The sequence below is a fragment of the Dipteris shenzhenensis genome, chromosome 24 (genome assembly GCF_047967505.1).
Source record: "Dipteris shenzhenensis isolate YYH24624 ecotype China chromosome 24, Dip_SZ_1.0, whole genome shotgun sequence".
Lineage (NCBI taxonomy): Eukaryota > Viridiplantae > Streptophyta > Polypodiopsida > Gleicheniales > Dipteridaceae > Dipteris > Dipteris shenzhenensis.
In genome coordinates, this window is record NC_141619.1 from 14,456,521 (window position 1) to 14,483,104 (window position 26,584).

Consider the following 26,584-nt stretch of genomic DNA (forward strand, 5'->3'; position numbering starts at 1 on the left):
GTTTGTTCGCACTTCCGTAGGTAGAGGAGTGTTGTCAAAGATGGTGCTTTCTAGCAATTTTCAATTCACACTTGGGTCCATATCTGTCCATCAGCACTTTGGTGATAATGGGTCTGATTTGACAATGGAGTTGCAATACAAAGTCCATGACGATGGATACAAAATGTTTCACCTTGATGAGCAGTTTGGTGATATTTTCACCGTGAAGGGAGAAAGATTCAAGCTTGATGACAACGAACTTCAGAAGACTCTAGTGCACGAAAACAAAAAAGATTTCTACTTTGCAACAAAAATGATGAGGCAAGGAAACATGATTCAGCTAGCAACATTGAGAATGACAAACAACATAGTGTCATTGAGATTATTATGCAACCACCTATAAAGAACAGATTGCATGAGGCCTATGAGAAGGTTGAAATGCACGTCACTGTGGATGAGTTGCCTTCTACTTATGATGGTGATGTTTTCTTTGAGCTACCAGCTACTTCAATGAAACATCGCACAAAAGGCATGGAGTCAAAATTTGATGGTCATGTTTGGAGTGATCCTATTACAACAAATATAGTATTTCCTGGTGTGGTTCATAGAAAGGAATGTGGAGGTCACCTCCATTGTATAAATGCAACTTGTGGTTATAAAAAAAGAATTGGGATAGAGAATGAGACACAATGGGATGGGAGATTGATTAGAGTGGCCCCAGCAAATGTGTCAATTGAATCATATGGCTCCTTATCATGTATACATTGTGGTCGTCCACCAATTTGCTTGGAGAGATGTTACTGTGAAATGTTACTCTGCATGCTAGAATGTAGAGATGGTGTGAATCTTACTCATGCAATCATATACCATGGCCGTCATAATCATCCCATTGGAGATCGTTTGACTAGAAGAACAAAGGATGCCATTAAAACCAAAGTTTCTGAAATGGTGAGGGCTGGTGGTGCTGTATGCCCTAAAGGGATACAAAATATAATTGTCCAAGACATTATTCTGGAAACTTTATTGTCTAAAAAATTGCAAGATGGGATTAAGATGTCGAATATTGAGCTACAAGATTTGCTAAAACAATGTGAACCTTTGCTCGACAAAAGAAGGTAATTACCATAATATTTGTTATTGCATTGGTTTATAAAATTATGTTATTGACAATGAATATTGACCAACTTTATGTTTGTGTATAGATTATCAAGATGGATCGAGGAGGATTGACGTGACTCTTGACCTGTGTCAGATGGGCTAGATGGAATTTTATACTTGAAAAGACATTGTAGATATAATTATTTCCAAAGTGTAGTGTTTCTTGGACAATTGCAACATAGTTCATTCAGTAGGTGTCATGTATTTAAAATGTCTACCCAAGGTTTCAGGGGTTGATTTGGTAAATAAAATGAGACCTGGAGGAGAATTGGGTCATTGTTGGGTGTTGTTTGACTTTGTGAAGCGAATGAAAGATTGGACTACCATGGCTTGCCATGTGTATAATCCTTTTATCCAAGAGTTGCAAACAATTGCAACTTGTGACTTCAAGGTGGAAGATACTGACGCACAAATTCTATTTTGGGATACTCTCAACAAAGTAATGGTTTCAGAAGGGTTTGACAATGCTGAATTCAAAGGGTTCATGGCAGATGAGGCCCAAGCCAACTGGAGAGCTGTACGTGCCACTTTCAATGGTGGCCCTGACAATATAATGGAAGGGAAAGAGCGTTCTTACCTTTTCCATTGGGAGCAAAGTCTTCATTCTCATGCAAAGGCATGTATAAAAGTTGGCAGCCAAGAGGAATTTAAAATCTGATGTAGACACTGGAAGGATGCCTCTACAGAGCAAGCTGCAGAAGTCGAAATGAGAAGGCTAAGGGCATGGTGGAATGCAAGCCATGCAAGAGATTCAGACTTGCCACGGCTTGAAACTTGGTTTGCATGGTGGCATGCTAAGATTTCCCATTGGGGCCACTACATTATAGAGGTTGGTTTTGTATTTCTCTTGAATTTTTTAAAATCATGTTAATAATGTAATTTTGCCATTACAATATCTCTGCAATGCTTGGTTTGCAGAGTATGTTAGATAACGAGAAGTACTTGATACCTCGAACAAATCTAGCAGAGTCTATTCATGGTAGTTGGAGGGCTAGATTGAACCATGTCAAATATGTTGGTCTCTACAATGCCTCTATTAGTGACCTCTCAAATGCAATTTTACAAAGCTCTAGATACACATCTTTTTTGAAGGGCCAGTTTATCGGAAGTGGGCCGAGTCTAGAGACCTTGAAAAAAAGATCTGTCCAATCTCGGATTGACATTAGTGCCAAAACAGTTGTTGATCTAACAAGTAATGTTGCAAAGGAAATGGGTGTTTATCTAAAGTATGTTTTAATGATGGAGATGACAAGACTGTGCGAAGGAAAAGGCCAAAGTCAATGCCTTCAAATATATGTGAGGATGATAGTCACCGCCCTGAGTACAGTTATGCAAATAAGAAAAGATACTCCATGTCTCCAAAATCTAGTACTAAATTTGCAACAGAGAGTTTTGAGGATGATGCTTCCAAGAGTGTACAAGAATATGAAGTGCATGATGCAAATTGGGCATTACGAAGAGTTCCTGTAACAAGCCAAGTCCGTTGCCAGGCTTGGCTTGGACAAGGAGGAAAATGTAACAAGCTTGTCAATATAAAGGATCGTGAAAATTGACGTGGAGTTGTTGCACCATCATTCTTTGGGAGGATTCAAACACCAATTGGAGTGCGCTCCCAAATGATTTGGTTTTGTGGAAATGATGTAACCCACACATGGAAGCCATCAACTAGCATTACAGGTATTCCAGGACCATTACCAGGAAGGTGGAAGGTCCAATCAGGAACATCCTTGACAAATGTAGAGATTGCCAGGTTGACAAGCTCGGGCTTTGTCATATTAGGAGTGTCAACTCCGATGGTGGGTGCAAGTTGTGCTTCACCAATTCAAGCCCATGATGAAACAATAGTATTGCATGAAGATCGACCTTGGCATTGAGATGGCAAAGCAATCAGATGGCGAAACAAAATCTCCAAAGAAATGGAAGATAGAATCTCGATAGAATTCAGAGGTCATTGGTCATGAAATGCATTGTTAAGGATGCAACAGTCGTGAAAGCCATGGAGCATGTTGAGTTCATTGTTTCTACAGAAGGATCAATGCAAAAAGGTATTGAATACAAGGTTGACATTTCTCCATTTCCTTCTTGCAATTGTGAAGACTTCACTGGACGATCATGCAAATTGGATGCCTATATTCCATGCACACATATTTATTACATCTTCCTTTCATACCTTGGATTGGATAGCAGAAATAATATGTTTGTTCACCAAGCCACCTTGAGTAAAAAAGAGATATTCCAGGCATTTGTCCCACATGCCTTGAGGTTTAGTTTTTGGAGACTATACTTTCATGATGGTCAACAGAAAATGGAAGGGCTATTATAATAATCCTTTTTCCATGAGGATTTTGAACCACAAAAATGGTATTTTTTGAGGACTGAACCTTCATGATGTTGAATACAAAATGAAAAGATATCTATAATAATCCTTTTTTTCATGAAGATTTTGAACCACAAGAATAATGTTTTTGGAGCCTTTTGCATTTCTCCTTGTGTAAATTTTTGGTTTGTTTCTCTACTTGTTGATAATTGTGGCAGGACGCTTTGTAGAAAACTTATTTGAAATAACATGAACTCAACACATCTAGTAGCCAAATACCAAACTATGAGTAACATATTGACTTAAAATTTGGCTATATTTGTTACATTTCCTTTTGTACCTTGGATTGGATATAAGAAATCCTTTTTTCCATGAGTAATTTAATAATTGTGGTAGGAATTTTAAAGGATGATTTTACATCACAAAAGTTTGAACATGTCTTCTATGTGATAAATTATGTCTTCATTTTCATTTGCATAGGTTGAAAACTTATTTGAAATAATATGAACATGTATTGGAATATACAACAAATAACAAAATAGAAAATATTGTGAGTGTATTTGACTTAAAATTGGGCTATATTATTTATATATTACTTATATGGATAGAAAAGATAATATTTTTGGTCACCAAGCTAACTTGAGTACAAAAGAGATATTCACAACATTATCTTGCATGCCTCAAGGCCTGGTTTTTGCAGATTGCACCCCTTCATGATGTTGAACAAAATTTGAAAGGACTATTATAATAATACTTTTTGCGATGGAGATTTTGAACCACCAAAATAATGTTTTGGAGTCTTTTTCAATACTCCTTATGGAAACTTTGGGCTATTTCTATACTTGATACTTGATAATTGTGATAATTGTGATGGGACGCCTTGTAGGATGATTTTACAATCACAAAACTTTGAACGTGTCTTTTACGTGATAAATCATATCTTCATTTGTAGTGATGTAGGTTGGAAACATATTAAAATTGTCAATATAGAATAATTAGAAAACTATGAGTGGAAAATATTTTGACTTAAAATTAGGCTAGTGTAACAAAGATGCAGAATACTGGATTTTGCTAAGATCGAACATAATCTTTTTTTTTTTTTGTGGACTATACATCCCTTTTAATCAAAAAAGGGGTCTAACAAATTCAAGATTCGTTTTTTGGTTATTGGTTGTTGTGGTTTATTAGTTTACAAGGATAACCACTTCTTTTATTAAGCAATATGGACCCTTCATTTACAAAATGGTTTCATAATCATGGCCTCATTTCATGAACTTCAAGAGTTAGAAAACTTGTTTAGCCAGAAATGAGGATATCTATTTCATTTGTTAAGCAATAAGACCCCTTTATTCACAAAAGGGGTCCATACACTTGGATTGTTTTCATAAATTTTGACACAAAATAACTACATTCTAATCCAATTTGCTCAAATGCTCAGATGGTTTTGCTCAAAAATTAGAAATCCCCCAAGAAGGTTAGTGTTGGTAATGGTAATGTTTTGATTCGGTGATAGAGAGCATGGGCGCCTTGAGATATGAGTTTTTAGGAAAGTTTGGCACCCACCTTGAACACCATATTAGAGAATTTGGGAAAATCCTGATAATTTGGGAACTTTTGAGGGGTTGTAATTATGTAACATTCAATGTTTTTCATTGATTTTTCCCATAGATTTGGGAGTCCATCCAAATCTTGCAAATGTGCATGGTTTGCATCAACATAAATAAAATGTCAAATGTTGAGGTTTTGACCAATGCATGGTATTTTTTGAGGGGTTACAATTACAATGCATTGAGTGCACTCCATTGACTTTCTCCCTGTATTTGGCCGTGTATATGAAATTCACAATTTGGGGTGTGCCTGTTCTGCATTAGCTGAGAAAAAAACATCATATGTTTGAGTTTAACGAAGCATTTTTTGCCTCTTCTCAAAAAAAGGTGGTGTTCAAAAACACCATTTTAGTTTAGTTGGAGAAAAAGTAAGAATGCAACACTAGTCCTTGATATTTTGTCGAGTGTGAAAACTTGCAACCACAAAGCAATGGTCTGCAAAAAAAAAGATAAAGGAAAAAGATCAGTGTCATACCTTCCAAATATTTGTCAGTATTCAAATAAATTATTGTTGTGCAAGGAAAAAAAAGTCATGATTTTCAAGTACCTTCACTCCATTGTGGAGTCAGCATCAGAGTCGAAATCTGTTCTATGAGCCAAATCGGATAAAGCTCGCTTGCGTGCAATGGTTGGTATCTTCACCTTGATGGGGAGGTTGCTGCTCTTCGAGGAAACCTTCTTTGAGAGGTTACATTTTGGAACCCATGACCATACAATAGCATCAATAGATTCCCAACGTGGAGGATCACCTTTATTGCACATCCAAATCTTGTTCCAACAATCTGCATACACCTCCTCAATTTCTGCATTGTGTCTTTTGCATATAGGTGCCCAATATTGTATGAAAACCTTCTTAAAATTTTTAGATTTATTATCCTTTTGTACATCAATTTGAGCAATGCCTAGCCAAATTGGGTAAATTTTTTCTGCTGGTCGGACCAAAAGAAAGTGTCCTTTTTGTACATCAACCATTGGATCAAATGATTGTTTTGGCTTTTTCCTTTGAGGTCCACAGTAATGATCATTCAACTCTTCAATTCCTTGAAACTCATCGTTTTCATTATCAAATACTTGCACACAATCAATATGTTGCGTCTTTGGCCAAAATCTCTCGTACATGCCCTCTACACTATTGTTTGGTTTATCAAGCTCATCAATCATGTTCTTCCAGTACTTCACTACTGGCTTGTAAAACTTTGTGAAAGATGCATCTGGACCTTGCAGGTGTGCCCATTTTTCCCAAAAGCGTACATACTCCTTGATACCAACTATCACATCTAAGTGATCCTTCACATACTTGAACATGGTTACATAAGGCGGCTCTCCACTTGGTAGCATTGGATGACCATCCGGATGTCTCTTCCATAACTCAATGCCACCTTCACTTGGTTGCCAATCTAATGATCATGGATGCACTTTATATTGCATGATAGGAACTTCATTTCGCATAAAGAACCGAAATTGGAGAGGCTTTGAGTGTCCCACTAAAGAATCTTTCCCATCGCATAGGCATCCATCAACATAGCTCTTGAAATCAGGGACTTCCGTTACCAAAAATGGCGTTGGAGAAGACTCCTCACATTGTCGAAAAGTATCCATGAGATGTGCAAATGTCAATGTTTGGCTAGTTCTTAACCTCTCTGAAAATCTGCTAAACATTGCATCAATATCCTTATGTGTATGCCCAACCATCAAGAATCCCAATTGAATTGACTTGAAAATCCCTCGAGCAACAAGTAATGATAGGTATGCAAACAAGTACCTATTCTTGTTTTTAGAACCACAATTATCCAACTGCAACAATAGGTGTTCGGGTAGTTTCTTATAAGGATTTTCTTGATGGGAACTTCCAAGTCCAAGGTCTTTGAATGTTCCACCCACTGCTCCAAGATGAAGTTGTTGCTTGCCATTAGAAACATAGTGAGAATCCAATGCTTCTCTTGAGGTTAGTGCGTCAGACCTTGGCATCCCATCATGTACCAAATCTCCAAGTGCATGGTTATCAAATCTTTCAAGATTTCTCAAACACAAAGCCAATGAACCAATTGTGAAGTTAGGATCCGATGGCCACAAGGATAAAGAAAAGTGACCATAATGTCCTTGACCATGTCCATGTGTTACCATGCCAGTCAAAGCCACTGGGAGCTGAAAGGACTTGTCTGTGTCCTTTGAACGATTGCGTAATCTAGGGATGGCTGTCTTCTTTTGGTCCATCTTATCATGTATAATGCACAAGTATGTCTGAGGATACATTTCAGAAAATCTGCGCCAAGTGTAGTACACATTTCTACAACTTTTTTGTTGTAACATGTGTTTTCTTCTATCTTCCATCAACTTATGACGTTCAATTTGGCATTTTGTCGCTGCAAGCTGAGCCTTGATTGCACTACATAAACCACACTTAGAGAATTCACTTGTTTTTGACAAAGTTACATGCTTGAATTCAGAGTTCCATATGCAGTTGAATGTGGAAGTTGACATCTCCTTACAACCCAAACTATGCTTTAATTGCATGTTAACTTCATAGAGAATATCAACCTGCTTGTATACATCCGGTATCACCAATTGTGTTTCCCTTGATCCATCCTGAAGTGTTCTACTTTTGTGTGGCATACGCTCAGAATTGTTATCCACAAAATCTTGGATTATGGCTCTACCCAGTTCTGTGTGGTCCCCCAACCTCTCCGCACGATTCCTTTATTACCATGTATGCACCTTCGTATACCAATTTCAAATTGCTCCCTGTATCGATAAAATGTTGTTTTTGGAATACCATGCATTTCATACCATGCTCTACAACAAACTTGAATACCATTCAATGAAAAGACATATTTGAACTGCCCATTGTCATCTTTTCGACAAGCAACCCCAAGAGTGTCATATACATAATTGGTGCGAGCCTCCAAACTTTGGCCCCAATACTCTATGCGTAATTTGGATATCATTTGACGATCGGCAAATTGACAACAATTTTGTTTACAACAATCAATCATATATACTTTTATGACTGCATCCCTTGTGAGTCTAGATGATGCTAATGGCATGCCATGTTTTTTAGCTTTTCTCTTTATCATGCAGTAACGCCTCTTTTTTGTGGATTTTTCCATTGGGTCCTCATCTTCCATGTGCTTTTTCCCAAAACCACTTGAAGAATTCATGGTGTCATCGATTCTTAATGAAGTTCCATCTAAAAAGGTTATTTGTGCAATGGGCCATAATGGTGTGACTTAGGATGAAAATGCTTTACAAGATTTCATTGCAAGACCAAATCTTCCTAATCCTTGGTGCTTTGAATTTTAGGCAACAAAATTTGGCTACATGGCCAAATCTTCACAAACCATGGTGCTTTGAAAGGGAGATAGCAAGATTTGTCCACACAAACAAATCTCCCGAGATGCTGGTGCTTTCAAGAAGCCATCAAGATTTATCCACACATCCAAATCTACTTAGACCTTGGTGCTTTGAAAGAAGCCCACAAGATTTGGCCACATGGTCAAATCTCCCCAAACGCTGGTGCTTTGAAAGGAGCCAACAGGATTTGGCCACATGGCCAAATCTCCTAAGATAGTAGTGCTTTGAAAGAAGCAATAAGATTTGGCCACATGGCCAAATCTGCTCAGACCTTGGTGCTTTCAAAGAAGCTAGCAAGATTTGGATGCACGGCCAAATCCTTCGAGACCTTGGTTTCAAAGCACTGAGAAGATTTGTTTGTGGCATTCTTTGAAACTTGGGGAGATTTGGTCGTGTGGCCAAATCTTGTAGGCTTCTTTCAAAGCACTAGGGTATGGAGAGTTTTGGCCATGCAACCTCCTCTTGCATGCTTCTTTCACATCACCAGGTTCTGGGAGATTTGGCCATGTGGCCAAATCTTTCAAAGCATTAGGGTTTGGGAAGATTTTGCCATGATGTCAAATGTTGTTAGCTTCTTTGAAATCACTAGGAAGATTTGGCCACATGGCCAAATCTTCTTTCAAATCACTAGGAAGATTTGGCCACATGGATAAATCTTCAAACGTTAAATTTAAAAATTAAAAATCCAGATTTTAAAATTTAAAATTTAAAGTTCAAAATTCAAAATTCAAAATTTAAAATAAAAAATTCAAATTTCAAGTTTCAAGTTTTAAATTTTGAAATTCAAATCTAGAGATCCTACTTTCAAAAAAATCGTACATGCTTTTCATGATCCACGCTATTACACTTTAAAATCATACTATTACTTTAAAAGCAAACTAGAAAATCTAAAACTATTAAAAAACCAAAACTCTAAAAGGCAAAGCTAAACAAACCATTTAAACCAAGCATAAAAAGTAAACCTATGAGAAGGAATTGAATTTGTCTTCATGGGGGATCAAGTGCTAGGCTCACCTTGTTCTCTCCCTTCCTAGATCTCCAATGTGTACATAGGGTGAATTGAGAGCTTTAGGACAACGTCTTAGATGGGGTAGTTCTTGAAAAACACTCCTCTACCCTTGCTTAGCTAATTGCAAGCAAAAAAGTTCAAAACTATGTCAAAACGAGAGGTCCCGGGAGGCTCCCCATCCCAGTTTGTTGTTCCTAACAATGTGTACTTAACTATGTAGGTTTTAAACTTCCATTACCAATTCAACTCTCCATAGATTCCACACACAATAGTTGGATTAGAAAGAGGGTTTTTTTTTTTGCTCTTCATGCTTTTGGGTGGATTGCTCCTTCCCCCCAAAACATGCTTTTTTGGGGGGATTGCTCCTGCTTTCTTCTTTGCGGCACTGCTCCTTCCCTCCACCACACTGCTCCTTCCTCCCCTACGCGGCGCTGTTCCTCCCTCTGCAACGCTACTCCTTCCCCCCACGACGCTGTTTTTGGCCTGCTCCTTCTTGCGGGACACTATTTCGACCTATTTCCTCTTCCTCCGCACAGTTTTGGCCTTTCCTCCGTGCTGTTTTGGCCTATTTCTTCTTGTGGAGCACTACTTCGGACTGTTTCTTGTTCCTCCGCACAGTTTCGGCCTACTCTTGCCTCTAGTGGCAGGTTTCACAGCCCTCAGCAGGCTGCTCTTTCTAAACGAGATCTCATCTTGACGAAATCCAAACAGTACAAGCTCACAAACAACAATGGCTACTCAATCATCCAAGTAAGAAAATGAAAGAAATCGAAAGTGTACCTAATTCATGCATGTTCTCCATTTTTTCCATTTCAGAACACCACAATTTGAAAGAAAGACTCTTGTAAAAGTAGGAATCTCGAAGTGTGATTTGAAAGTAGGGTCTTTAGTATATGATTTGATTTTCAGATCTTCAAATTTGAAATTTGAATTCTGTTCTAAGATTTTGAATTTTGAATTTTAAATTTTAAATTTTGAATCTAAGATTTTGAATTCTTCAGATTTGAAATTTGAATCTTAAGATTTGAATTTTAAATTTTAAATGGGGAGATTTGGCCATGCGGCCAAATCTTCTGGCTTCTTTCAAAACATACAAGATTTGGCCGTATGGCCAAATCTCCCTAGACCTTGGTGATTTCAAAGAAGCTATAAAGATTTGGCATCACAACTAAATCTTCCTAAACCTTGCTGCTTTGAAAAGATTTGGCCATACAACCAAATCTTCCTCGACACTCGTGATTAGAAAGAAGATAGCAAGATTTGGCCGCATGGCCAAATCTCCCTAGACCCTCGTGATTAGAAAGAAGCTAGCAAGATTTGGCTGCATGGCCAAATCTCTTTAGACCTAGGTGATTTAAAAGAAGCTAGAAAGATTTGGCATCACAACCAAATCTCCCCAAATCCTGCTGCTTTGAAAAGATTTGGCCGCACGGCCAAATCTCCCAAGACCCTTGTGATGAGAAAGAAGCTAGTCGCACAGTCAAATCTCCCTAAACCCTTGTGACTTATAAAAAGCTAGAAAGATTTCGCATCGTAGCCAAATCTCCCCAAACCTTAGTGCTTTGAAAACTTGGTGCTTTGAAAAGATTTGGCTGCACGGCCAGATCTCCCCAAACTTGGTGCTTTGAAAAGATTTGGCTGCATGGCCAAATCTTCCTAAACCTATGCTTTGAAAAGAATTGGCCGCACGGCCGAATCTCCATAGACCCTTATGATTAGAAAGAAGCTAGCAAGATTTGACCACACACAAATCTCACCAAACCCTGGTGCTTTGAAAAGATTTGGCTGCACGGCCAAATCTCCATAGACCCTCGTGATTAGAAAGAAGCTAGCAAGATTTGGCCGCACGGCCAAATCTCCCTAAACCTGGTGCTTTGAAAAGATTTGGCTGCACGGTCAAATCTCCCTAAACCTGGTGCTTTGAAAAGAATTAGCCGCATGGCCAAATCTCCCTAAACCTGGTGCTTTGAAAAGAATTGGCTGCACGGCCAAATCTCCATAGACCCTTGTGATTGGAAAGAAGCTAGCAAGATTTGACCGCACACAAATCTCCCCAAACCCTGGTGCTTTGAAAAGATTTGGCTGTACGACCAAACCTCCATAGACCCTCGTGATTAGAAAGAAGCTAGCAAGATTTGGCCGCACAGCCAAATCTCCCTAAACCCAAGTGATTTAAAAGAAGCTAGAAACATTTGACTGATTTGAAAGAAGCTAGCAAGATTTGGTTGCACATCCAAATCTCTCCAGATCCTAGTGCTTTGAAAGAAGCCCACAAGATCTGGACACAAGGCCAAATCTCCCCAAACTTTGGTGCTTTGAAAGAAGCCCATATGATTTGGCCACACATCCAAACCTCCCCTTCCAGTGCTTTAAAAGAAGCCCATAAGATTTGGCCGCACGGCCAAATCTCCCTAGTGCGGCCAAATCTCCCTAGAATCTAGTGCTTTCCAAATCTACTACTATGTCTAGTGTCAATTCTAGATTCTATTTCAGATATGTTTATCGATAATGTGTTTTGTCTAACATTAAAGATTATAAAGATGATAGTTTATATATTTATTGGGTTTTTTTATAGGAAAGACAAAAATGTGAAGAAGGTTGAGAAAGTTGTAAGTGGATTTGCAGAAAAAAGCATACCTTGGTACTTTGACATATATAGTATTGAGGGAGCACAGTTGACACGAGTTCACTTATTTGTTTTGTTACCTAATAAAAGTGCATACACTTGTGTTGGATCGGTACATCAAATCACTGAAGATGTGGTTGGAAAAGAGGGAGATATTGGATTGTTGATCATTATAAATCAAAATAAGAAGTTTCTCTTGGATCCCAGTGATTATGAAGCATCTTGTATGAAGTCTGATGTAGATGACAACATGCACTCAAGAGGCTGGATAAGTGTTGAATCAATTGATGGAAATGAAATTGACACAGTGACAACAATAATTGAATCATATCGCAAAGTTTCAGCAACATTAAAGAAGCGTAAGAGTGGGGAAGATAGTGGGGAAGGAACAAAGAAAGGAAAATCGACTGTGGTTCAAGCACCAGGTGGTAGCGGAGAAGGGGCAAAGAAAGGAAAGCTAACTATAGTTGATGTACCACAAGAAGGAACACCTCCAAAGGGTATGCTAGCAGTTGTGGAAAGAAGCAGTGGTAGTGAATTGGAGCCAAGTGGAAAGGTCATAGCAAAAAAAGGGCAAAAGAAACCATCAGGCTTGGTGGAATATGAAAAATACTACCCATTCGGGTTGCATGCAACATTTTCAATTCCAGTTACAAGATGTCAAAAAGCTCCTCCAAGCTATGTATATAGAGGGTTGAACAAAGAGCATGTGGAGAAGCTTGCTGCAGACTTCGGTTATAACTCTAGGCCTCCTACTGCTGTAGCGGATTTAATGCCTTTCAATCCTGAAACAAAGCAGCCCCTGGAAAGGGTAGATAAAAAGGATTTAGCCAAGTGCCACTACTGGATACTATCTGGACAACATTCAATATATGCTGCTAAAATATTCACATCTAATGATGATAACAGCACGGCCCAAAGAAAGAACTATTACCGCACCCGCCAGGCGAGGATTGTAGTGAATTGTCCCGCACGCTTTTGTGTGGAGATATCAAAGATGGCAAACCTGGAGTCTCAAAATATCTTGAGACAATCTCCATACATTGATATACTTAAGCAAGTGAGGGGACAATGGATTCTCTTTAACAGACCCAAGAAAGCACAACAAGGGCTTGCAAAAGGACATCTAGATCGTGAGAATTGGGATGTAAGTACAGATTTTAATTATGAATCATTTTTTACAAGTCCGTTTTCGTAATTATTGCATTCTAATGGATTCATATATTTTGCAGGCTTTCAGTGACACAAGGTAACATTGGGCAATAGCTTTGCCACAAAGGATGTACATATGATAATCACAAGCGATGCCATTTATGATGGTTGGATCTCCATCCTTGAGGATTACATTGCAGGCAAATATTCACAAGATGGAAAATGCCGTAGGCAACCCACAGTCTCAATGTTTAGATGCTTGCATGGATTGAGTGATGATCAAATTGGTCAAATTCAAAATGACATTAAGGAAGGTAGAGTAGTCATAGCTAAAACTAAGTTAGATGCCATGATTCTTGATATTGAAGGATGAGCTATGCAGATCAAGAGAGATGCTGCACTACAAGAAGAACTTTATATGTTTATATCCACAGAATGGCCGCCTTTAATGTTAAAAAATTGGGATGAGTGCAGATTACATTTTAAAATTACTCCAGAATTGTATCATCGGATTCGTGGTTGCTCTGATTCATGGCTAAAAGTGAAGCTTCAATAGGGCAAGGAAACTCCACCATTGCCTGATGCTGCAAAGGGGTATCTGAGGTGGATTATGGGACAAAGTGAAGGTGCAAGTCATGGACCGAATTCCACCCAGCCTTGGAGGTTCTACACAGTTGGTTCAAACATGGAGGGAATGGAATTTATACATAATGTGTACCAAGAGCCAATGGCAATAGGGGTTGCCTTTTTGGATGTAATGTATGGACCAAGCAGAAGTAGAAATTGGAATGAGGATCGCTTTGAGTGTTTGTTGAAAAGCTTGATGACAATCGCTTCCCCCCCAGTGCAAAATGCATTAAATAAGACATGCGGACAATATAAAATACACTTCGGTTGCCTTAATTTTGAAACTGCAGATATATTTGTCACTGGATCTATGGATGGCTTAATTGCCTGTGTATTGGTAAGCAAGGAAAAGCATTTCAACAATATTGAGCGCTATACCAATGCACAATGTAAGCCATCAATATATGTTGCAGATGAAAAATATGAAAAATCAAGTGGTGCAGAAGAATCAAGTGATGAGGATGATGATGACGAGGATGATGATGATGAATTTGACATTGAATTGTCCTTGAAAAGAAAACGTTCAAGTATCATGAAAGACATGATCATGGGTTTCTGTCGAGAAGATGAGTATGTATTGGACTTGTTCTCTGAGGGGCTTGCTGCAATAGAGTCTCTTTCTTGTAAGAGGCGTGTTGTTTCAGTTGTTGAGACTTATGAGGAGTTGGCAAAGGTTGAAAGTATATGTTGCACGTATGCTTACAGTAATCATGAAATTCGACAATGGGCTGGCTTGCAAGAACCAATATTGGCAATAGAGGGGGTGCCAAAAGAAGATGATACAATTGAAGGTGGAGGGGATAAAGAAATTGATACCATACCAGGACAAAAAGAGCTTCAACCCTTCAATGAAGAGCAGCATGAGCATTTACAAAAACACGCTTCTAAGTTTTGGGAAACAGAAGAGGAAGCAACAGGTCCTTGAAATTGTCCTTTTATATGGTGTTCGTGTTTTCCATATGTTATCTTGCTATATTCTCCATATGATGTATTAATTTTGTTCTAAAGATCTTTTAATATTTCTTGGAAATTTCTTCTATCTCATTGCCATAATTCAAACATTCATATGTATTCTTAAATATGTTTAATTTTCTATATTTCATGAAAAGATGTGTTTGCATGTTGTAATACCTTCGGAGTGTGATACACATCCAAATTTATTTATGAGTTCATAAATGTTAAAAAGTGTGTTAAGTCTTGATCGTGATGAATGAATTAGTGTAAATTGTTGTTTCTATCCTTATTCACTTCATATGAATGCTCAAATATGTTTTGGCCGCTTGGCCAAATATTTTCTTAGTGGGAACACTCGGGCAATGCTAGATAATGTTGGACTCCACTCTATCTATTACGCAAAGGTTTTTGGCATTGTAAGGATATGTAGTTTTGGGGATTAAAATAACTTGAAAGGGTATAGATTCAACAACTTTAGGGGGTATACTAAGCATATGAACATGAATGCTTTCTTTTTTTTAGTATTCCAATTTTGTTTTGAAAAAGAAAAAGGTGAATGCTTTCACACAAACAAATTGCATTGAGAGCACACAACCTAAAGTTTGACAATTTGGTTTTCCATCTCAATCTTCAGTTTGTTTCTACTTATGAATTTCATTTCCTTGTTTATCAACAGATATCGGCCATCTCAATTTCACATCGCTAGAAGCATTGCCTATACATGTGACACCTGATCCAATGATTCATTATGTGCCTAATTTGAACATTAGCATTCAAGTTCCAAGCTCAACATGGTTGCTTGAAAATGTTGAGGATGCAATGTCTGCAGTCAATGTTCCATTGGCAAATGTGAATGCAAGCTTAGAAGGTAAAGGAGAAGATGCAATGTCATTGTATGAAGCCAAGGTGCAGGAAGAAATCTTAGAAGGTAAAGGAGAAGACATAATGTCACCCTCAGAAATAATGTCAAAAGAGGTGATAACAAAAATAAGACTAGCAATGATAATAGATTTGAAAGGGTTATTGCTCGAGCATTGTTTTTCAAAGTCAAATAAACATATGAGCTTGCACAATGGGAAGCATTGGCTTGTTCTCTGTCCTGGGTGTTTAGAGTTTCTACAATGGTTGCTCGATCACTACCATGTTGGCATTTGGTCCACTGGAGGAGAAAAGGGCATGGTGCAACACATGCTCGACACTTTGGAGCATCATGTTAACAGAAAGTTACATTTCTTCATGGTTTGGGGTGCGATGGCATGCCACAAGCATACAAAGATTAGAATCATTCGACCAGATAGGATGAATGTGGAAGCGGAGTTTAAACCATTAATGAGAGTGTGGTGTTGTTTTAAAGAGGAATGCAAACCAGCAAGAACAGTGTTCATTGATGTTTCGCCTTACATGGGTTGTGTTAATCCAGCAAAAAATTGCATTTTTCCTACAAAATTTGATATAGATTGTGGTGATTCTATTTTGCTTCATGAGTTATTACCATACCTACAGATGCTAGATGATGCAGTAGATGTGCACAGTGCCATCTCTTCTAACAGATTTGGTCAAGCTCCGATTGTCGAAGGGCATGATATGTTCTATTATTTTCAACCAGTGATCCTTGAATTCAAAGAAAAAAACAAAGAAGTTCTCGAAAGGATGAATGTCGAATCTCATATGTCTACTCGCAGTTCAAAAAAAGACACAGAGAAAGGTATTACTTCACCTATAACCAAAACTAGAGTGAGAGGGACTTGTCCTACTACAAGAAGTATGGTGCATGCTCAACATGTTATATTGAATGAAGAGGAAGAATGCATGCTAGGAAAAATTTCCAAAATGGGGCCATTGAAAGATAGTGAGGCAAAACGCTTTGCTATGGTTCTTGGATGCAAGGAAAGGAGAATCACTGCCAATGCTGCAAGGGCATTCTTAGCCAACTTGATTCGATTTTATTGTATAGAAAACCCTTAGGGAATGTGATTGATCTTGTTAATTAGAGTTGCAAACACAAATGCTCAACTAAAACATTTGTACCTACATTCTGATTTATATTTGGACACTATTTGGTTAGATTCGATTTGCAAAACATTATGTTTCAATTTGTTTTGTGAAAGAATTAATAGACATTCAGTTAGTACCTTGTCCAAAAAATGCTATGTGCTTTATGATGTGAGTTTGTATTCCTCCACTAAAAGAATGATTCTTTGATTTTAAACATATGATAGGTGTTGCAGATTGTCCTGAAAAGTTGAAGAGCTATCTTATTACAAATTTTGATCCTGCATCCAATGGCTTATGGAAACATAAATTTCCCATACTCATTGAGCATGTGTTCGAAATGAATGGCATCCATTATGAAGTAAAGAAATCAACAATACCTGGGGCAGGATATGGTCTTTTTGTACATACGAGCATCAAGAAAAAACAAGATTTGATGGTATATAATGGTCCAAAGTATGATTATGATACTTGGAGATCTCTCCTCAAGTTTTTCCCAAGGATGAAGACTTATGGAATGTTTGAAGATCCATTCATTGAGCCATTGACAGATGTGAAATGTATTGTGGGAGATGTATTGTATGGAAACATTGCTGGATATATAAATAGGTCAATGTATTATAAAGAAAGAACAAATGTTATATTTGTATACATCCCTAAACTACCACCTTGGGCTCAAAAGTCACAAGGAAATTTGAGTGCCCATGGCTACATTACTGTGCAAACCATAAAGGATATCTCCTTCGGAGATGAACTACTTTGTGAGTATGAATACTAGTATGGAATTGTTAATGATTATGTTAAACGATGTGGTGCAAAATTGGCTATGTGTCAATGGTTTTGATTATATTTAGTACAAGAAAGAAATATAAAAAAAGGTTTTTATCAAGACCATGTCTCTGAGTTTCATGAGCTCTATTGTGATGGAGAGTTTCATGAGCTCTATTATGATGGAACGGTGTTTTTGAACACCACATTTATATGATGGATGTCAAAGCTCTACCATAATCCTATTGCATATGTCAATACTACAATTTATCAACATAGAAACATATGCATTTGACATTAATTTGATACATCTAATATACTAAATAAAAATTGACAGTTGTTGCAAGTTTAATTTTGTTTTTGAAGACCACATTTATATGATGGATGTCAAAGATCTATAACAATCCTATTGCATATATCAATACTCCAATTTAATTTACTCCAATGAATCTTCCTAACGCAACATCTATAAATTGGCTTTTCGATGCATACAAAACAACAAACATCTTTCTTTCACTAGCAAATCAACAAATGTTTTGGCCATGGAGCCATGTTCACATCTATTAAGGCCTTTTGCCATAGCAACATACGGAAGATTTTTGCTTGGGTTTCTAGGAATTGGGATAGTATTGTGCATGGTCTAGTCTCCCCCAACATAATTGAAACTTGGGTCCTCAATGGAGCTAATGTTTTCAATAAAAAACATCAAATTTTACTTTTGAAGTGACTATATTTTATTTCGTGGGAATTGGGATTTTCCCAAATTCTCTAATATAGTGTTCTTGGGAATAACACAAGTAGCTAGGGTCTTGTGAGGTTCTCCATCTTGGATTGTGACGGTCCACTTGCAAGTCTTCTTAGGTTAATTATGGGCCATTTAGGATGCTTTGGAGTGCTAGATGGACCCCATGTTGGGAGACCAGGTCAGTCATGACTTCGGTTGTGAGTCAATTTGGCAATGTCAGTTGACATGATCGATTGGAGGGTTGCGGTGATCGAGCCGCCATAGGCAGCCATAAGGGCTATATAATAGGCACTTGCTTGCTCAGCAAGAGGCACATATTTGAAGCAGGAACCCCTACCATGTATGTGGTTGATCTCTACCATGTAGCAGCAGCCTCTACCATATGTATGTGGTTGATCTCACCATTGAGGGCGCAGTGTGAGACAGAAATCTAAAATATTCCAAGAGATAGGTTTTTGGAATAAGAGGGAATAGGAGAGAATACTCCACAAATAGATGAAAATCTAAAATCCTTGGAACACTTCTAATGGGAAGAATAAAGTACCACTGATGAAATACATAGGCTAGCAAACGATGGGGAGGTAATAGGGTGTGTCGACGGCCTCAGAGTGGTTCATGTTGGCTAATTGGCCTCAGCATAGATTAGTCATGTTTTGTGCTCCCTGAGCATGGGCCTTGGGCGCAGCCCCTTTGTAGGGCCACAGTTTTAAGAGAGTTTTAATAAGGTCTTGTAGGGGCTTGAGTCTTGCCCCCCCCCCTTTCTAAAGTCGGCACATTAAATTTTGCATTTCTTTAAAAAGTAAATAAATTAACTTGACCTATCTAACCTATTCAACCTAGGTATAGCCTATCTAACCTATTTCACCTATTTACTCTATGATGCTCCTTTTCTTCCTTTTATCTATGTAAACAACTTGGGATTGTGACTATATAAATTTTAGTCTCTAAGAGAATTCCAAATCTTCCATAAAGTTTTTATATAATATACCCCCATGTGACCATACAAGTCACGATTAAAATTTTAGGCCTTTCAGTTGCATACACCTATCCAAAATCTATTACTGTTGAGAATACCTCCATTTCCATGGCCACTTGTTCATGTATACCAAATTTCTTTTGGCGTTGAAACTAGTAATTGTCAATGAGAAGCTATTTTTGCTTAGCATATTGTGGGTATAGATGTCTAGATCGATGGGTAGTAGTAGTTCATCTACACCAAGTTTGTCTTTTGCATCTATTGTTGCTAATACTACTAATGTTTTATAATATTTGAATCAATTTTGAATGCAATTTGAATAGTATAATTAAAAAAATCAAGGGACATTTTAAGGTCACAAAAAGTCCCACTAAATCTTTTCTTCCACCTTTTCAATCTATACCACTCCTTTTCTTCCACCTATGCACTCCTTTTATTTAACCTATGCTTGCGATCTATTGCTCTGATGAGCATAATTCCAAAGTCGACAAAATTTTTTTTAATGTGGAGAAAATTCGCGTGCTCGTCAACTAATTCAGTCTACAACTTAAAATTTTACATTAATTGGACCTTGATCAAGGTAAGCATAATCTAGCATAAAAATATGTAACTCAAAATAACTAAGCTAACATGAATAAACTCACACAACTAAAGTAATATTGATCAAGTATTTAACCTATGCTTTTCTTTTATTTAACATATTTCTTTTATTTAGCCTACGCATATCTTTTATTTAACATACTTAACCTATGCATTTCTTTTATTTAACATATCTAAACTATGCATTTCTTATTTTAACCTATGCATTTTATGCATTTCTTTCATTTCTTTCATTTAATCTTTTATTTAACCAATTTATTTCTATTTTATATTTTCCACTCATTTTCTTCCTTTTTTACATTGTCTTGACACCTTTTATTTAATCTATTCTCATCTTTCTTTTAAAAAATCCATAGCTTGCGATCTAATGATGAGCATGATTCCAAAGCCGACTTTTTTTTGAAAATGTCCTCCAAAATCACATGCTTGTCAACTAATTCAATCTACAAATTAAAAATTTACATTACTTGGACCTTGATCAAGAAAACATACTCTAACATAAAAATCTGTAACTCAACCAACCTAGCCAAAATAAATTTAATTTTAATTTTGCTCCAATGCCATTCTCCCATTGCAATGTCCCAATTCAAAACTTTGGCTTTGCAAGGGGGGAATGGCACCAGTGCCATTCTCCCAATCCATTGTCCTGATTCCAAAATTTTGCTTCACAAAGAGAGAATAGCACAAGTGCCATTCTCCCATTGCAATTTCCCGATTCAAATCTTGGCTTTGCAAAAAAAGGACCAGTGCCATTCTCCCAATGCAATTTCTTGATTCAAAATTTTTGCTTCACAAAGGGATAATACCACTAGTGCTATTCTCCCATCACAATGTACTGATTCAAAATGTAGGTTTTGCAAAGGGATATTGGCACTAGTGCCATTCTCCCAGATTCAAAATTTTGGCTTCACAGAGTGAGAATGGCACTAGTGAAAATATAAATCAAGGTATTGCATTGGAGTTCAAAATTTTGGCTTCATAAATAATATCAATAAATAATATACAAACATGACATGTTTTAGAAAAGTATCAAACCAAGCAAAAATGAAAACCCCAATTTTCCTTTACAAAGCCAAGATTTTGAATCATGTCATTGCAATGGGAGAATGGCACTAATGCCATGCTGTCTTTGTGAAGAAGAAATTTTGAATCTGGACATTGCATGGGGAGAATGGCACCAATGCCATTCTACCTTTGCAAAGCAAAACTTTTGAATCGGGAAATTGTTATAGGAGAATGGCAGTGCAACAAATTCAAAAATTTAAAATTTTAGGCTTTGTAATAGGAGAATGGAGAATGGCACTAGTGCCATTATGCTAGAAATTGAAACCATACACTCTATGTGTGTGTGTGTGTGTGTGTGTGTGTGTTGTGTTCATAAACATGGTATTCATTTGAAACCATATATTATTTTTATCTTTAGGACATTCCAATGGGAGAATGGCACTAGTGCCATTCTACCTTTATGAAGCCAAAATTGAAATAATGCAAGCCACTTGGAATTTAAAAAAGGTGGATATCCATTTTGAAATAGATGCAGAGAATGCACCATTTTTAAAGAGAAATGAATCCTCCTTAGCAAGTGAAAGTGATTTAGTAGCTCTTCAAAGTCAAGGAAAAGCACATATGGATTTGTGGTTAGAAGGGAAAATATATCCAATAGATCCACAAACTTGTCAAACTCCTCAATTCCATGGATTGACCAGCTTAATAAAGTTTCTATGTAAGGGTGAGAATGGTTTGTTAGGATATTATCGAAGGTTGATTTGTCATGGAGCAAGTAGCCTTCACAGCCAATATCAATCTTTGCTTAATGAAAGAGACAAAAGGATCACAATGTTGGAGGCTTGGAATCAACATTTGGTATCATATATGCAAGCTATAAGTGTTCAAATGTCTACATATGATGGCATAGAGAAGAAAAATCAAGAATTATAGTTAAAGGTTCAAACATTAGATGCTCAATTGGGAGAGAGCACTATAAATGCAATTTAGTTACAGATGCAAAACACAGCTCTAAAGGAAGAGATCAAGAAGTTAGAGAAAACATTATCATTCATGAAGGATACTCCAATGGGTCCAAGATTACGTAGTAAGAGGAAATTGCATCCAATGGATGAAATATCCAATAAAAGTGGTCACTGGAAGCGTCGAATGAGAGCTTGTAGGAGTCTTTCAGAACTCATGTCTATCCATGATGAGCACTATGGTGCTTTGGGTGAAGTGTTTAGAAAAAAAATGATGGAGTTTGTTATACAATGCAATGTCTTGATTCAAGATTTTGGCTTCACAAAGGGAGAATGGCACCAATGCCATTCTCCCATTGCAATTCCTTGATATAAACTTTTGGCTTTGCAAAGAGAGCGTGGCACTAGTGGTGTTCTCCCAAGGCAAAGTCTCAAGTCAAAATTTTGTCTTCACAAAGGAAGAATGGCACCAGTCTGTTCTCCCCTTATGAAGCCAAATTTTTTTCTCAAGTCAATGCATGGGAGAATGGCACTGGTGCCATTCCCCTTTGCAAGGAAAAAATTTTGAATCAAGACATTGCAATGCTAGATTGGCACTGGTGTGATTCTCCCATCTTAAAGACAAAATTTTGAATCACGACATTGCAGTGTAGTGCCATTCTCCCATTGCGAAGCAAAAATTTAGGAATTGTAACAGGAGAATGGGACTAGTGCCACTCTCCATTTGCAAATTTGCAAATTTGAGAGCTTTATAATGGGATAATGGCACCTAGGTCCATTCTCACATTGGATTGTTGTAATTTAAAAGATTGGCTCTCTCATTTTATGAAGCTAGAATTTGCACACTTGAACATCATTAGACTAGGCTTGTGAATCCCTTTGGCTATATTTTGCTCACTTTCTTATTTTCCATGATTGAAATGACAGGGAATGGCTACCAAATGTGGGGATAAGGTTAAGATGTTGGTGGGGAATGAAGTGGTTGCAACAGGTTCAGTTTGTATACTAATCGCTGCAAATGGGTGATGTAGTGGTGTGAAGATTGAGGTAGGTAATATATCAGTGATAGTGGAGATGGGATATGCCATTCTCCATAGGAAATCAAGATTCACATGGAGAACTCCACGATCCCACATGGAGAATGGCACTGGTGCCATTCTACCCCACTATAAAGACATCTTTGTTGGTCTTATGAAATTCTTTGGTTGTAGTTTGCTCATAATTAATTTCCTGTAATCGTAATAAGAGGGGTTTTCATGAAAATTTTGTATAGACTCATTCATGGATTCTAGAGATTGGCACCAGTGCCATTCTTCCCCACTACAAGGACATCTTTGTTGATCTTATGAAATTATTTGGTTGTAGTTTGTTCATAATTGATTCTTCATAATCGTAATGATAGGGGATGGCTATCAGAAGCGGAGACAAGGCTCTGATGATGGCGGGGAATGAAGTGGTTGGAATTGGTGCAGTGTGTGCAATAGATCCGGAGGCCTATTGTAGTGGTGTGAAGATTGGGGCAAAAAATGTATCAGTGATAGTGGAGAAGTCTATCAATAGTGACATGCTCTTGCCATTTCCCACTATGGATGCAATGCTTATTAGGAGGCACTTTGGAGCATTGTCAAGTGGCCTAAGGGCTCTGTAAAACATGTTGGTGATTCTTTATATGATCTGGTTAACATACCAAGTGAGCCTAAGCAACCTTATGTTGAGGAAATGCCAGTTTCTTCATTGGAAACTGACAATTATATTCGTGAATCTTGGGAAGAGAAAAAGGTTGTCTTGTGGGATGAGAGCAAAACAAAGACCATGGGGGAAGGCGTCATCATGCTGCATAGGATCAAAAAATAATTAGGGTAGGTTATAAAGGAGTTACAAGGAGGATTGATTTGCAAAAAATGTAAAATTTATAGACACTTACCAGAGCATTGCAAGAATGATAGTATCTGAGCAATACTCATTCTTATGAGCCAATGCTACTAAGCATTGTTTTGTCAAATCAAAATCATTCACTGAAACTTCATCCTCAATATGAACAACTACATTAGAGCCCAGCTCCTTCAACCTTCTATGTATCTGTAGCTCCTTCTTTCCAGTCTCCACATCTATAACAGATTTTGTTTCTTTTATTTGCTGCTTCAATGAGTCCTCATAAGCAGCCTTCCCTCTGGTGTTCTTTGAGTATGTTACCTCAACAACCTTTACCTCATCAACCTTCAACTTCCTTGTAGGTGGAATTAGCAATATGTCTCTCATTTTGATGTCCTGCCATTCCATAGGATGAACAAGCTTGTCATACCTCCATCTCACTCTGGACAAAGTGTTGAAGTCTTTGGCCATCAAAGTCACACTGTGAGCATGGGCTGCTACAAGCATTGCATCTTCAAAATATTTCTCCAAGTAATCCTCTTCCATTTCTTGTAAGGAAAGAATGGCAGTTCTATTCCACCTGAACCCAAGGTTCCAACTGTCACAAATTTCTCTCACCAGTCTTTGAAAGGGTGCTTTGGATATAGCAAAGCCTATAGCTTTCTGTTGCCTCCTGATCTCCCTTAGCACACCTGCACCCTGATTCAATCTTTTGGCCTTTTGCTTGAGCAAGCTCATTGGCTTACCCTTCCTGCCATGTGCAGCTCTTCCCTTTGGAGGCACACTAAATTTCTTGGTACCTGCCCCAGCTGCTGTTGCTGCAAGCCCTGGTCCTTTGCCAACTTTCCTTGCAGTTGACTTGGTTCTTGCCATCACTCTGAAAAACTACATACAAAGGATTGGAAAGAGATCACAGACATGGAGAACATGTTCTAACAAAGAAAAGGCAATCACAGGGGTGGAAGAAGCCATATAGAGAAATTTGCAATAAAATGCGATATGAGCAGTTTGGAATTTCAAACAGGTCCACATCGCATTTTGCTGCAAATTTTTGAAATGACATGCTGGTGCACTCCTACAGTGATTTCTATGTCTCTCCAACTAAATACAGTATGAATGGAGTTTATGCAAGAAGATTACAGCTATGGAAGTCACAAAACCAGAATGACAGGGGTTGATGAAGCAATATTTCAATATTTGCAACAAAACGCGATTTCAGCAGTTTGAAATTCCTAATGCCTTCTCCTCGCATTTTGCTGCAAATTCATGAGGCAACATGCTAGAATATGCCTTCAGTCATTTGAAGGTGTTTGCATAACCATACAGGATGGATTGAGTCTATGGAAGTCAAGAAGTGTGCACAGACTGAAGGGAGAACCCATAAGTACAGTTTTACCCTCACATGCAAATATCACACTTGAATGTCTGACGACAGACTCCGGAGAAGCAGAAAGTTCAAAGCAACAACAGAAAGTTCAAGACCGCAACAACGACAGGCTTCCACGAACTCAGAAGGTAACTCATTAGGAAAAAAGGGAGCTCATTTTGGGGCCTTTTACGGTTTGGAAAAATAAGCTCTCAACCAATCAATAGAAGGCCGACGTAACGTTGAAAATTCACGAAAATAAGAGAAAATAGAAAAAAGAAACAACACTTTATGTAAGTACAAGCGTGCTACATTAATGTGGAGATTGGTTTTTTATTCTCATAAGATCTTTGGACAAGAAGATAGAATCTAAACTGACATTTTATCTGACAAGATCCCTCGGGGGGGTCACTCATCATATGTAACCCTATCACGTGAGTTCAACAAAAGGATATTTTTTATTTCTAAAATTTACAGAAATAAATATACATAAGGGACTATTTAAAATAGTTTTGGAAAAAATTTACAGATTTGTATAGAAAAGGGGTACATTTTATTAATGAAAAATTTACACAAATAAGGGATTTTAGAAATATGCCTCGAACGCACGTGGTATAGAGGGTTTATACATAGTGACCCCCCCGAGCAAGATCCTTCCCACTTCCACCTTCCTTTGAACTTTCAAATGTTGTGCCGCCTTTCGTGCGAAAGGTCTACCATTCTACACCATTGCCTCATTGTGCAACAGCCTTTCTTTTCCAAAACTGCTCCCTTGATCCTGTTTGGCGTAGAGTAAGATGTTTCTTGTCAACTGTCTGTCTGCCCACTTTCTCTTTCTTGAAACTTCAAATTGTTATCTTAGTTACATTACTTTGCTATTGTTACAAATTCAGAAAATCTCCATGGTGAACCAAAACCACGGCCGTTCTTGTGGAAGACGCTCTGTGGATGATAATGCTATGAAGGCAGAATTATACCAAACATCCTTACCCCATCGACCTGCTTCTTCTATTTCGTCGGTAGAGAATTCAAGTACAGTCAAAACGGAAGGAACTTGGGAAAGGTTTAGTGTTTCGAAAGGAGCATGGGTGCTCATGCAACCTAGCAAAAGAAAAAGACCCCAGACAAAAAACATTTTCTTGGCATCATGGAAGAGAAGAGTACGAGATTTTAAAATCACCAAAGGGAAGATATCCGTGAAAGAAGTTTTGATTCAGCACGTGTACATGCATAAAGAACTTGTCTTGCGAGACTATCCAAAAAATCTTCCGCAACACAGGCCTAATTGTATATTTTTCTATTGTGGTTTTTTTCTTCATGAGGTGTATGGATTTTTAAGATGAAGCTTTCTCTCTTAGCTTATTGACATTCTTGTGTTGTTTTATTTCAGATTTATATCCTTCATCGTATGAGACATGGCAAAACATCGATTGTATTCTGGGATTTATAGATGTTCTGCATGGATCGATAGGAGAACAACAATACCAAGGTCGATGTGCAACAGAGCTTGCTCAATCG